The sequence below is a fragment of the Azolla caroliniana genome, unplaced genomic scaffold (genome assembly GCF_043228905.1).
Source record: "Azolla caroliniana isolate FFs.n. ecotype wild unplaced genomic scaffold, voAzoCaro1.0.p SCAF_14, whole genome shotgun sequence".
Classification (NCBI taxonomy): domain Eukaryota; kingdom Viridiplantae; phylum Streptophyta; class Polypodiopsida; order Salviniales; family Salviniaceae; genus Azolla; species Azolla caroliniana.
The window spans coordinates 6280841-6295332 of NW_028230449.1; positions in this window are offsets into that span (position 1 = coordinate 6280841).

Consider the following 14492-nt stretch of genomic DNA (forward strand, 5'->3'; position numbering starts at 1 on the left):
TTTGAGCCTTTGACTTTGAATTTGAGATACAAGATAGATTGCCAATGAGATAACTAAGCTTTTATTATTAATGATTGATTACAAACATTACTTTTCTTTCTTTGCCTTCCTCTCCTTCTTATATACATGCCCCCATGCATATGTGCATATGAGGGTGTAGTACATGGATGCAATGCATGATTGCCATTTGGCGAGTGTGCACATTGCACCAAGTTCTTGATTTCCCTTGTTTCACGCGATTTTCCCACTGTTGTCAAAAATCTTCACGACACCGCTCAAATTGGAGTTGAGTGGCAAGATGGTCATAATCCAACTGTTCTACCAGCCGCCTCAGAGCCGCCAATTGTTCTCCTACCAGGGACACGAAATCTTCTGACAAATCCTCCCGGATGGTTACAACGCTCTCCACATCTGTTAAGCACTGGGATAACAACACAACCAGTCATGAATAAGAGCACATCAAGAAGGACGTATAGGAAACATGAAGAGGAAAAGACGCAAAGAGACGTCCAAGTGTGAAAGGGCCCATACCCTAAACGTGAAAGCTATATAAACCACATAGTAGTGGCTTTGTGGGGGTTTTCCCATTTGTAAAGATCTCCTAAGTGATTAAGAGCTAGAAGCTTCCTCTCCTCTTTCTTGTAACCTTTAAGTTTAAGAGAGATTAGTGAAGTGTTTAGTTAGAGAACACTAATCTCTCTTCCTTGTTGATGCTAGACCTCTTAGCAAAGAGGGTTAATAAATATATTCATTAATCTTGTTGTCTACATTCATTACCCCATTGTTTATGAGAGCGAGCTTGAGAGAGTGAGAGAGATATTGTGCCTAATCATCTATTAGTTGTTAAGTGAGTGTGAGGCTGAGAGGTGCCCGACAACCATCTCCGCCCGATTCTCCATCAAGAGGGTATACGCCGGTCCTCCCGCCATGACATCGAGGAGCTTACTCCATCGATACATAGATCCTTCACATCTATTTGACACCGCTGCCAGGGATACGACTGACGCTTGAAGCCTATTTTGAGTAGTCAAAAACTCGTAGGCAATCCACTTAACAAAGGAAGAAATTGAAAAGGGAACCACTATTTTCTGTTTTGCCTCACTAATTCATAGTTCAATTAAGTTGATTTTCTATTTTTCCCACTAATTCATAGTTTAATTAAGTTGATTTTATGTTTTTCCCACTAATTCATAGTTTAATTAAGTTGATTTTCTGTTTTTGAAAGAAGTTTTGAACTACTCCCTCTTAATCGCCTGGACATCAACAAGCTATTCATTCGGTTAACACCTAACATTGTGGAGATTGAACCGTTACAAGGCAAGCATAACCACCGCGAGTCTCCAGCTTACGATCATCCCACGGGACACGAAACGACCGTTGGCGCCAAAAAGTTCAAATTTCCCACGTAAAGTTCGTCGAAAGAACAGAGTTCGACGAAGGTTCATCCTTCGACGAACGTGCATCCTTCGACGAACGTTCATCCTTCGACTAAGGTTCATCCTTCGACTAAGGTTCATTCTTCGACGAACCTACAAAAGCTTGACCAGAAAACATGGTCGGATCCTCATTGACAGAGATGTTCAAAACCCGACCCGCACACCAGGAGGAGTCCACCCAAACCAACCAAACACATGATGCCATCCCACCTAACCCGACTGGGTACCACGGAGGGTGGCTAACTCCGGGGATGCTACCAAACATGAACCTCCCATCGAGCCCAGGAACTAAAGCACCTCTCAACACACCCCCACTACAGGAGAGCCCAATGGCAGACCCACTTAGCGTAGAGCGACACATACGAGACGCAACGCAAGAGTTACGGGTGCTAGAACACAAAATCAATCTATGGACAGTACAGCTCGCGAAGGGAGGACAACCAGAAAACATCACTCGAGACATCGATGCCGCTTTGGCGGAAAGGAAAGATAGATTCGCACGAGTGCAACAAAAACTTCACCTCCTAGAAACATCATCGCACATGCATCACCAAGGTCATGAGCACAGCTTCGTACCACATTTGAGCACAACAGGCAACAACCCGAACAAAGCCCACACACAACGACACCTGACACCACCACGCATGGGCACAACCCCTACACTCGCCCAAGCTACCCCTACACCCCCAAACGCCGAACTCGCACTAGCGCTACAATCCATCCAAAATCTTGTAGCATTGATGGAGAAAGAGCGAGCACCCACAGACCATACGAGAAACCTCACAAATGACAGCGGGAAGAGTGCTTCCATTTCTAAACTAGTACCCCGTTTCCTCGGTTTCGGTGATGCATATGATAACATCAAGAGGTTCAAACAAATTTGTCGCGCTTATGAACCCCTCACAAAGATCACCAAGGTAGCCGCATTTGGACTTACACTTGATGATCAAGCCGGAATTTGGTTTCGAACCTTGAATGAAGACATCGTCGCCGATTTCGAGTATGTCATCGAAGATTTCTTGATAAACTTCACTCGTCGAGGGAATAAATGGAATCTGATTGACCAACTTTTTGCCCTCAAGCAAGAAGCAAACGAAACTGTCAGGGACTACATACATCGCACGAAAATCCTGCACCATTATTGTAGCCCAAGCGACAAAATTTCGGACGACAAATTGATGAGCCTTTTCATTAATGGGTTGTTCGATCCGATACTCCAAAATTTCTTGATTGCCAGGATGTGTCGATCATTCGCTAAAGCCTGCACAGTAGTGATGACCTTTCAAGATTCAATGAGTGGGTTACGGATACCCACTCAAGCACCCATGAACAACCGCGAGAAATCCTCAAACCCCACCCCTACTCTACGCACACCCCCGCGACCACTCCGTGTAGAAAGACCCCAAGCATACGCCCAACGAGAAAATGTAAGGTGCACGGTATGCCACGACCACCACACAGGACATGAGTGTCCCCTCCTCCATCAATGACGGCCGCAATACTGTAAGTGGTGCAAAGCTTTCGTGATGCATACTCAAGAGAACTGTTGGCAAGCCCCCACCGGAAGGTACGACCACACGCCAATGGTGGAACACCCACGCTCACCTCCACCACTTAGCTGCCCACAACTACCAACGATACTCCCTCAACACCCCCCACTACCACGCATCGGCGCACGCCTCGCCAAACTAGAATATACCACAGATAACCAAACCCAGGTCAGGGCGAGCGCCCCCGAATATGAAGACTCGTGCTGAGAGTATGGCGTTGAAGAAGAGGTGTTGTCCCACTTTGTGGACTTCGAAGGTGACCAAATACCAGTGTACGTCCTGAGAGGGGAACAATGTGGGCCCCCAATGGGATATCGCAACAACAATGGTCTAAGGAGGTCAGAATTGAAGTGTTTCAACTACCAAGGCCCACATATGGTTAGCGAGTGCCCAACCAAACATGAATACTACAACCGGATGGCCCAACGACCACGACACGTCCCACTCGACACGCCCCCATAACCACTGGTGCAAGGTCTCCCTCAACAGTCACAGGACCTTATCGAATGATTCCAAAGAGAAGCAGCATGCCCAGGGTGTGGTAAGGAACACTTAGTACCTGATTGCCTGGAAAAGAAGAAAAGGGTCGGCACAAATCTGTTGTCCATCGTACCATCCACGATCGGTGCCAATGTCATCACACGGGACCACTGAGTAGCTCACAATTTAAAATACCAAGATCAAGGTCTCCCTGCGGTCACACATAAGAGACGAAAATCTAGAAAGAATAATTCCACACAGGTCTCAAAACAAGATCAAGAACCGGAGGAAGACATAGAAACATTACCTGTCAATCCTAACCAAGAGCTGCCGGCACACCTAGCGGCATACCCAAACCCAGTAGCCGAGAAACAAAAGGTAGAAGAATACATTAAGCTCATACGCCACGAACAGTTCGAAAAATCACTTAGTCTCCCAAGCTTAAACTTCGACCAATTGGAAGAATGGGTAAACCCCTCACCTCCCCCCGTCGTCACACCAACCGACACCCCCACTTGCCATCCTACCCCGATCAAAGAGGTCAACACAGCCCTACTCCAGCAAATCTTAAATTTAAGATTACGACTCACATTACGCAAAATGCAGAGCTACACTGATGCCTTCGTAGCATCAACCCCCTACTATGACCTCTACTCGCCAAGGAGATAAGAGTTCATGCTCGAAGAACTACTCAAACTCGACATGCAACTGTGGCACGACGTCCTCCGACGCCTCAATGGTGGCCTATCAGCAGGGTATGGTGAAAGGATACACACCCACACTCCTCATACGTCCACAATCCTCAAACAACCCGAAGGACCACCAATCGATGTCCACGAAGCTCATTTTGAGAGCGACGATACTAGTTTCACTCTCCCAGTTTGCGTCAATGGTAAGACGTGTGACACAATCATTGACACCGGAGCAGGGGTAAGTATCGTTAGCCACGAATGTTGGTGTAAGTGGTGGAGCCCAAAAATGTTTCCTTCAGATGTCAAAATACAAATGGCAGATGGGTCCATCCAAAGGCCAGAAGGCATGATCCCTGCGCATCACTTCACTATCCACGGAGTGGAGTTCAATCTCACCTTCGTCCTCACAAGATCATCTAACCATGTGGCCTACGAGTGCTTACTAGGAAGACCATTCCTACGTATAAGCTGCCTGGTAATGGATTTCGGAAACGATATAATCTATATGCGTAAAGACAACAAAACCTTCCGCATCAAAGCATACACACAAAAAGTGCATGAACAAGAAGGCAACCCCCTCGTAGACGATTGGTCAGAAACCACTGGGTTCAAGACCAACCTCCTACGTGTAACCCCACAAAGACATTTCAACACTTGGCCAAAGGCCAAGCGTTCCCCCAAAAATCCGCCACCTCCAAAGAGGGGAACGTACGTGAGAGAGACAACCAATTTATCGCTTCCGAGACGTCAGAAATGAATTGGGTACACGCTCTCGCCACAACCGACGCAATGTACCCTATAGGTACAAACTGTTGCACTCTTGCTTCAACGTCACCACCCTCGGATCCTGGCGAAAAGAAGTAGACGTAAAGGACGAAGACCTGGTACAACGAGTCACACGTCTAGGTGACGCCACGGCCACTCAGGAGACTTCAACGAAAGTGGACTTCCCAGACCATTTCAAACTCTATGAACAAGAGAATAGGGCAGTGGCTTGTAAGAGACCACAATGCACCCCCCAAGGCCTAGGAGAAGTCTATGATGGACCGACAAGGGTGAAAGAAATCAACCTCGGGAAAGGGACGAACTCCAAACCAGTATTCATAGCCACAGATCTCCAGCCGGACGAGGAGACGTCTTTGATCACCCTCATGGAATTTAACGACGTGTCCGCATGGTCGTACGTCGACATGAAGGGGGTTCCAGTTGAGGTCGTTACCCATAGTACCCCCATGCGAGCCGACACCCGCCCAATCCGGCAAAGGCCGTGCCCAATGAACCCTAACTATGCCCAACATGTAAAAGCCGAAATCAACAAAATGTTGGCTGCAAGCATTATCTACCCGATCGAACGAACTACTTGGGTCTCCCCGATTGTAGTCGTCCTGAAGAAAAACGGACAAATCCGCATATGTGTCGACCACCGCCAAGTTAACGAAGCCACTATCAAGGACAACTACCTGGTACCCTACATCAAGCATCTACTCGAAAGAATCGCGGGAGCCGAAGCTTATAGATTCATTGACAGATTCTTGGGGTACAACCAAATCTCAGTGGTCCCTGAGGATCAACAAAAGATGGCCTTCGCCACCGAATTTGGTACGTTCACATATAAGCAAATTCCTTTCGGACTCACGAGTGCCTTGAGTACCTACCAAAGAGCGACGGATCATATCTTTGCAACAAAGTTACAACAAGGGGTGGAGTCTTATGTTGACTACTTATGTTGCCATTCGAAATGACATGACCACATGGCGCTACTCCGCTTCACGTTCGAAAAATGTAGGGCCTATCAACTCCCTCTGAACCCACTCAAGTGTCAGTTTTGGGTCAAGCACGGATTAATATTAGGGCACGTAGTGTCCCGCCACGGGATCTTGATCGATGAGGCAAAGGTAAAACTCATCCTCGACATGCCACCCCCCATGAACGAGAAACAACTACAAGGGTCCATGGGATACGCGGGTTACTATAGACGCTTCATTAAGATGTTCGCAGACAAGGCCAGACCTCTCTACCGCCTACTAAAGCAGTTCGCTTGGACAGAAGAATGCACACACTCCTTCAAGCTCTTGAAAGAGTGCCTAACTAATGGCCCCATCCTCCGGCCCCAGATTAGACCCAAGAATTCCACATTCACACGTGGAATAATTTCGTTTCGTGACGTTCAGTTGGCGACTAGCGAAGGTGACCGGTAGGTCGAGTGCCCCTTCATTGGGTTGAGCTAGCACTGCACCAATCGCGGAGGTGGAGGCTTTGGCCATGGTTTACAGCGTAAAGAAATTTCGCCACTACCTCTTGGCGTCCTGGTTCTCGATTTTTGTAGATCATCAAGCCCTACTCTACTTGGTTAACAAAACCCACGCCACCGGATGCATCTCACAATGGATCGTAACGTTACTTGAGTTCGACTTCAAGGTAGTGGTGAGAAAAGGAAAAGACCATGTACTCGCCGATCATTTCTCCCAGATACCCAACGGAGAAGAAGCCACTAGGGTCGATGATGAAACACCAGATGCAGCATAATTCACAATCGACATCGTGCCAACATGGGCATCAGACATCGTTCGTGTCCTAACTGAAGGAGCGTCCTTCCTAAAACAACTACCCCGAGCACACGCACGTGTCATGTTAAAGAAATGTGGCCCCTTCACGATGCTCTGTGGAAACTTGTACTGACGGGGTAACGACGATCTACTTCGGAGGTGTGTACCAGACCACAACATCGTTGCCGCCCTCGAACAAGCTCATTGCGGGGCGGAAGTGGTCATTTTAATCACAAGGTCATTGCGCGCAAGATCCTCTAGTCCGGCCTATGGTGGCCAACACTCTTCAAAGACACATACGAGTACGTACGCCGTTGTGACGAGTGCCAACGTTCAAACACCCACTAAAAGCGGATTTCAATACGTTAAACTCGGTGGTGGCATGGCAAGCATTCAAGAAATGGGGTATCGACTTTATCGGCCCAATCAGCCCAGCTTCAAACCTCAACCGATACATAATAACCGCCACCAACTACGCTACCAAGTGGGTCGAAGCTAAAGCTTGTGTTAACACCGACGCACGTAGTACCGCCAAATTCCTATATGAAAATGTCATAGTACAGTTTGGATGTCCGCTCGAAATCATTAGTGACCAAGGCTCTCATTTCCTCAACGAAGTGATAGCACATCTAGTAGGCGAATTTATGGTGACACACCGCAAGAGTTCTCCTTATTACCCCCGATGCAACAGACAAGCGGAAAGCACGAATAAGGTGTTATGTGCAGTGCTCACAAAGATAATCGCCGCCTCACAGTCTGATTGGAGCACCAAACTCCAAGCGGCATTATGGGCTTTTCGTACTTCCTACAAAGTCGCAACTCGCCACACACCATTTCAAACTAGTGTATGGACAAGAAGCAATATTACCCATCGAGTTCCTGGTCCCTAGCCTCAGGATAGCTGTACAAGAACGATGGGACAGGGACTCCCTCCCGTCACATCTAGAGAACCTAAAACGGCTGACAGAAACTCGCCTTCTCACATTCCAAGCACTCTTGGCAGAGAAAGCCAATAGAAAGGTGTGGCACAACAATAAAGTCAAGAACAAAGACCTCGCTGAAGGGGACATGGCCCTCAAATTCACCTCTCAACGACACAAGAAGAAGCTTAAGTTATGTCGTGAAGGCCCATATGTGGTTTCGGAGATTACCAAGACAGGAGCATGTCACTTACGCACGCTCGAAGGTTTCGACATCCCCGGATTCATGAATGGGAGCAAGCTCAAACGTTACTACGAACCCCTCACCCTCAAGGCTCTACTCACGGCTTGACAACGAGAGGTAGAAACCAAACTTAAGGCCTCCGAAGGCCGAATGGCCCGGCTTGAAACTGACCTTCACAATACGCAAGCGAAATTGAAGCGACAAGGGCACAAACATCCGGAAGCCATGGCTAAGGTGGTCAACTCTAATGAAGGAACAATAGAACTACAATGTTGCATCGACAGCATGCCTTTGACGGTGGTAATCGACACAGGAACATCACTAACCCTTTTCTCCTTCGAAACATGGGGACGTCTAGGTTGCCCAAACGTCGAAGTGTGCAACGACAACTTCCGTGGCTTCGATGGTACCACATCATGTTGCCTGGGAACTTTCGGGTGTAACATCAAGACAAAATACAGCGCGCACTCAATCTGAGTTCGGGTACTCCCACCCGAAGTGATGTACGCACAATGCCTCCTCGGTTTAGATTGGTGTCGCATAAATGAATGTCTCCTATCACCCAACAAATACATCATCTCCTTCCAAACAGGAGATGGACTGAAGTCCGAGGACCTCGTCGCAACAACACTCGAATCACACCCAGTTGACCTCGATGAACCCCAAAGCGTGGAGTTGCCCAAACCACGAGAATGGGTGAACGTCCACGTGGTTTTCACTGACAGACCACGCTGCGGAAAGCGTGTCGTGTGGCGAGTCAGAAAAGTACTCACAACCGCACAAGGTTGGCACAATGGTGCCACTAGCTTCTTGGTCCCGAAACGAACCCGGCTCCCCGCTCGCGATCGGACCACCCCTGCATGGGACCTCAATGAACCCCAAGGCACGGAGTCGCTCAACCAAACAAAACGCCAACACCCACCGATCATCCAGGACCAACACGACGCTAACATTAGAACGCAGACACCCAAACCACGGGAATGGGTGAACGTCCATGCAGTTTTCACTGACGGACCACGCTGTGGAGAGCGTGCCGTGGGGCGAGTCAAAAAGACAGTCACACCTACACAAGGTTGGCACAAAGGCGCCATTAGCTTTTGGTTCCCGAAATGAAGCTAGCTCCCCAGTCATGATCATACCACGCCCGCATGGGACACCCGAAAATCGCACACATCAGTATGATATCCCGCCCAGGTTAAAGCCACAGAAATCGACAAGCCTAAACAACTGAGAGGCCGAACACCCCATAGAAAGGCTTCACAAACCCCCCCCATCCCCTTAACAAAAATGTTGCAGGTCTGGGACATCTTCCAACTCCACACGTCCAAAGCCTCCCTCGAACACACCCTCAGCCCCGGCACGACAGACCCCTCCACCGTTCAGACACCTCTCCTTACCCCACCTAGCACTCTGAATATGATTCAGGCACTCTCAATGTACGTCACTGCTCTCTGAACTTTTCTCTACACCATGGACACCACGTAACCTTCTCATCCAAGCCACGCGCATCCTTCGGCTGTTGGCCGCCACACGTCACGTATTCTTTGACGATGCCACACCCCCAGACCGGCACACCTTCATCCAAGTGCTCCCTAAAGACAACCATGCCCTCGCCCTCCTCATGTTGTACCAGGAAGCCACCGAAGAACCTTCTCCCCGAGTCGGCGACCTCTTCCCCCAGCATCTCCCTATTTTGTTTCTCGAAGGTATGGCCTACCTTCACACCGCCCTCACCCCCAACTTAGACATCTTCGACCTAATCTATTTCACCTACCCTTCTGATGTCACAATGCAAGTCACCGAAGACTAGCTAGCCCACCTCTTCACAACACTGGTGCGCTTACACCACATCGCCGACACCCTCACCCGCACCCTGTTGGAGAACGTTTTCGCGTTGTTACGCGCGTGCGCGTAGAAGGGGCGGGACCACGGGGGTCTTGGATCGAGGAGCGAGAGAGAGAGAGAAAGAGAGAGAGAGAGAGTGAGAGAGAGAGAGAGAGAGAGATTCACAGACACGCAGAAGTGAGGAGGAGAGATATAGAACGGAACACTTGATTACAATAACAAGATATTACAAACTCTGACGGTTACAACCGGCAAGGCGGCGATGGGCCCGACACGGGGACCCTACTCACGCACACAGACGGAACACACTGGACCCAGAGAAACGCAGAAGGAAAAGCCTCTACTGGCAGCGCATGGGCTACCCACGAAGCAGAGGCGTCGGACTCCCCGCACCCAGAGAGAATGACGTTCGGAGGAGGAGAGAGAGCTCTCGGTCCTGCAACACTTCATCCTCCTTAACGCGCGATTCCCCCCTTCTCTTCCTTCTCTCCTCTCCTTAAATAGTTCCCAAAAAGGGGTGCCCCTTTTCCCTAGTCAAATCGCTTTATTCCTTGTCCCTTTTGACAGAGATACGTACAATCCCTCCTAATAAATGTGCACTACTTAGTATTTACATCAGTTGATCCATTTATGAATCAATATCAAAATCTCAAGTCATGCGTCCATCCGTGTAAGAGCCAGTTCATGCGCCTTTTTGCCCGAATCCGTCTATGGCCGGTTTTCTTCACGACATCCGCCCCCACCAAACCACGCATCCACCGGCATGCGCCAGAGATGGGTTGATACCGAAGAAAATCGGCTTCAGTCAGCACTCTCCAATTCTTTGTCGGGCCCGAATGGATCGTCGTCGTCGCTCTCGTCCACGCCCTCTGGGTCCGGCTCGCCCTCGAACCACCTCTTGAACACTTTAATCCGCTTCCCGGCCACCGGTACTGCTAGTCGTGTCCCGTCAAGTTCCGCGAGGTGGTACGTGCCATTGTCGTTCGCGCTTGTCACCGTGTAAGGCCCGAACCATCTCCTCGCGAACTTTCGCACCGCCTTGTGCTGATTGTCGAGGCTGTTGTCGTACACCAAGACCCAGTCGCCTTCCTCGATCTTCTTTGGTCGCAACCGATGCGTCTGGTTGAACCGGGTCTTGTTCCGTTCCCTTGCCGCCCGCAGCTTTTCCTTTGCCCGTTTCATGTCCTCCGGCCTCCGTTCGAGTTGCCGAATCCGCGCCGCCAGCAACTCCTCCCGGCTCATCTCGTCCTTCCAATCTACCGCCGCCCATGAAGAAACCGTCCGTTCCACCGGCATGATCGGCTTCTGTCCATACATCATCTCTGCCGGCATAAACCCTATTACCGAACTGTGCGTAGTTCGGTTTGCCCATAGTGCGTAAGGAAGGAGTCGCGGCCAATTCCCGGGCTGCCCTCCGCATGCACGCACCAACGCCTTTACGATCAGCCCATGCCCACGTTCTACCTTTCTGTTCGCCTCCGGATTGTATGCCGTAGTGAGGGAGAGTTTGACCCCTAGCCGGTCGAACAGCTCCTCAGCCTCCCTTGAGCCAGCTCTCCCTAGTCTGCCACGATCCTCCCGACACACTACGTCTTCGATCAGGAACCGGCACACCGCTGCGGTTGTCTTGTTCTGCAGTGCGCGGCCTTCCACCTGGTTCATTAAGTCTTCCCACGCAAGCACCAGGTATCGCATCTGCCCTACTCCCATCGGTATCGTCACCAAGTCTACCATCCACTTGAAATGGACCGTAGGCGGGTAAGTCGGGTGTAGCTCATCCCGATGTCGGACTACGGAGTGCATCTGACAGCTTTCGCAAGTCGTCACGAACCGATCCACATCCTGGTACAGTCTCGACCATTAGTACTTCTCCTTCAGCTTCTCGAATGTGGCCCACGTCCCGCGGTGCCCGGCCCAGGGACTCTCGTGAAATGCCGCCAGTAGTTCCTCCTGTTCTTCTTTCTTCGCCACTACTCGGAGTGGGATGCCGTTTCTCTTCTTTGGGTGCCTCCATATGCACTCGTCCCGCAGGAAGAATCGGTACGCCTTCTTCCGTACCCGGCTCGCTTCCTCTCTTGTCCATGCTACGTCCGGCGTCATCGTCCGTAGGAACCTCCCGATTTGGAGCCACTCCCCGTCGTACCTGCTTTCGTCAAATTCGCTAAGCGCCGGAGTGTCCCTTTCCCTCGTCACTACGTTAGCCGACCCGAAGAAATCCTCGCCGACTTCTTCATCATCCGAAACCATGCCGTCTTCTTCGTTGAACCTCGCTCTCGAAAGCATGTCGGCCATGGCGTTATTCTTTCCGGAGATGTGCTATATCTCCAGGTTCAGGTACTTAATGTACGCTATCCACCGGAGCATTGCTAGGTCCAGCGTCGCACATCCGGAAACCATGCCGAGTATCGAAAGGCAGTCCGTCGCGATGATCACCTCCGCCCCGATCAGATAGTCCTTGTTGGCCTTGACTGCCGAAACGATACCCCAAAGCTCGCGCTTAACTTGGGCGTATCCTCGCTGCCGCTCACTCGATACCTTCGCCCCGAACCAGATCGGGAATCGTACGTAGTCCTTGTCCTCCTGACTGATTACCCACCCTCCGGATGGGCCTCTGTCCACGTCCTTCGATGCCGACCTCGACTCTGGCCAGATTCGGGTCTCTTCCTTCCTACCGGCCGGCATCGATACCGGCTCTTTGAGCCCCCTTCCCGGAACCGGCCCTGACCCCGACAAGCTTCTGTCGCTCCAATCGCGCCGTTTGTCGAAACGGCTGCAGACCCGCTTTACCACGGCCCAGTCTGCCGTGAGCCCTTCGTCCATTTCCAATAGGGGACCCACCTTTTCCCTGTCGAACGCATCCACCGACTTGACAAACAATAGTACTCGAGTCGTTTCGAGCACCGTCCGGTCCAGCGTCGACAGCCACACAAACCGTTTTTCGAACTCCTAGAGGAGTACCGACGTGTTCCTCCCTTTTCCGGGGCTTTCCACCCATGCCATGAAGTCCCGCCTCGACAGCCGAAGCGAGTCGTCAAACCCGTACTTCTCAAGGAGCTGCAGCTCGAACTCCTCCCAAGTCTGGCATTCGGCCAGCACCTCGAGCACCTCCGCGTGGATGCCCGGCGTCACCACCCAAGGGAATCCAGATAGCCGCCTGTCCACCGGGATATCCCTCATGATCATTTCGGCCCGGTAGGCCTCCAAATAACTTGTGGCGTCTTTCCCTCCGAACTGGCCTATAGTGCCAACGATCGATTCAATGGCTCTGTCGAGGGTACCCGTCCCCTCCCGAGCGCTTACCAGCCGGTCGACGGCTTCCGCCATTGCCTCTGCTAGCTCCGATCCCCTCATCTTTCGACTCCTTTGCCGCCCTTTCAAATCGGGTTCACCAAAGATGTCGCGTTCTTACGCGCGTGCGCATAGAAGGGGAGGGACCACGGGGGTCTTGGAGCAACGAGAGAGAGAGAGAGAGAGAGAAAGATTCACAGACACGCAGAAGCGAGAAGGAGAGATATAGAACGGAACACTTGATTACAATAACAAGATATTACAAACTCTGACGGTTACAACCGGCAAGGCGGCGATGGGCCCGACACGGGGACCCTACTCACGCACACAGACGGAACACACTGGACCCAGAGAAACGCAGAAGGAAAAGCCTCTACTGGCAGCGCATGGGCTACCCACGAAGCAGAGGCGTCGGACTCCCCGCACCCAGAGAGAATGATGTTCGGAGGAGGAGAGAGAGCTCTCGGTCCTGCAACACTTCATCCTCCTTAACGCGCGATTCCCCCCTTCTCTTCCTTCTCTCCTCTCCTTAAATAGTTCCCGAAAAGGGGTGCCCCTTTTCCCTAGTCAAATCGCTTTATTCCTTGTCCCTTTTGACAGAGATACGTACAATCCCTCCTAATAAATGTGCACTACTTAGTATTTACATCAGTTGATCCATTTATGAATCAATATCAAAATCTCAAGTCATGCGTCCATCCGTGTAAGAGCCAGTTCATGCGCCTTTTTGCCCGAATCCGTCTATGGCCGGTTTTCTTCACAACAACGCTACGACCTCTGTACCCCCATTCGGGTTCCTCTGGCTAATACGCGCTTGGCAAACCGCCTGGTACATCGAGGTTCGTACTCACATATTCAGCATCGAACACACCGCATTCAACTGGCCCACCGACCTTGAGGCTATGACATACCAGAGCTAGCCCTATACCTCGACGTCTCTCACGAGTACCAAATCATGACGTTCGAAGAGGCTCGTGCTCGTGCCCTCCTAAACCCTAAACCCTAAACCCTTACCCTACCTTCCCCCCGCCTCCAAACCCCCCACCACCACCACCCCCACTGCCACCCCCACCTACAAGCCCACCTCCCCCCTCCCCCCCTCGCCACTCCCCTCCACACCCCCACCTCAACGAAAACCATGTCCCCGACCACATATACCCCATGTTCAGTGACAACCCCTTTCTCCCCCATCCCCTGGGAGTTCGACTTCTGCGAGACCCCCCTATTCCTCACCCGCCTCTACACCTATTACCCCGAAGTCACCTCTGAACCCCAAGACGACATCTTCCTTTACCCCCAAGTTTACCGTGATAAGATGTCTACTTGGGCGGCCGCAAACCCCACCCCCACTCAGGGATGGCACCACCCCGTAGCCGACCCCCTCCTCGAACCACCCGACATCCAACCCTCGTGGCGTCTCCCGTGGTTTGCACACGCATCCTTCCGCGAATGGCTCACCCTCCACCCCCCCGAGATGCGCACCAGCCCCAC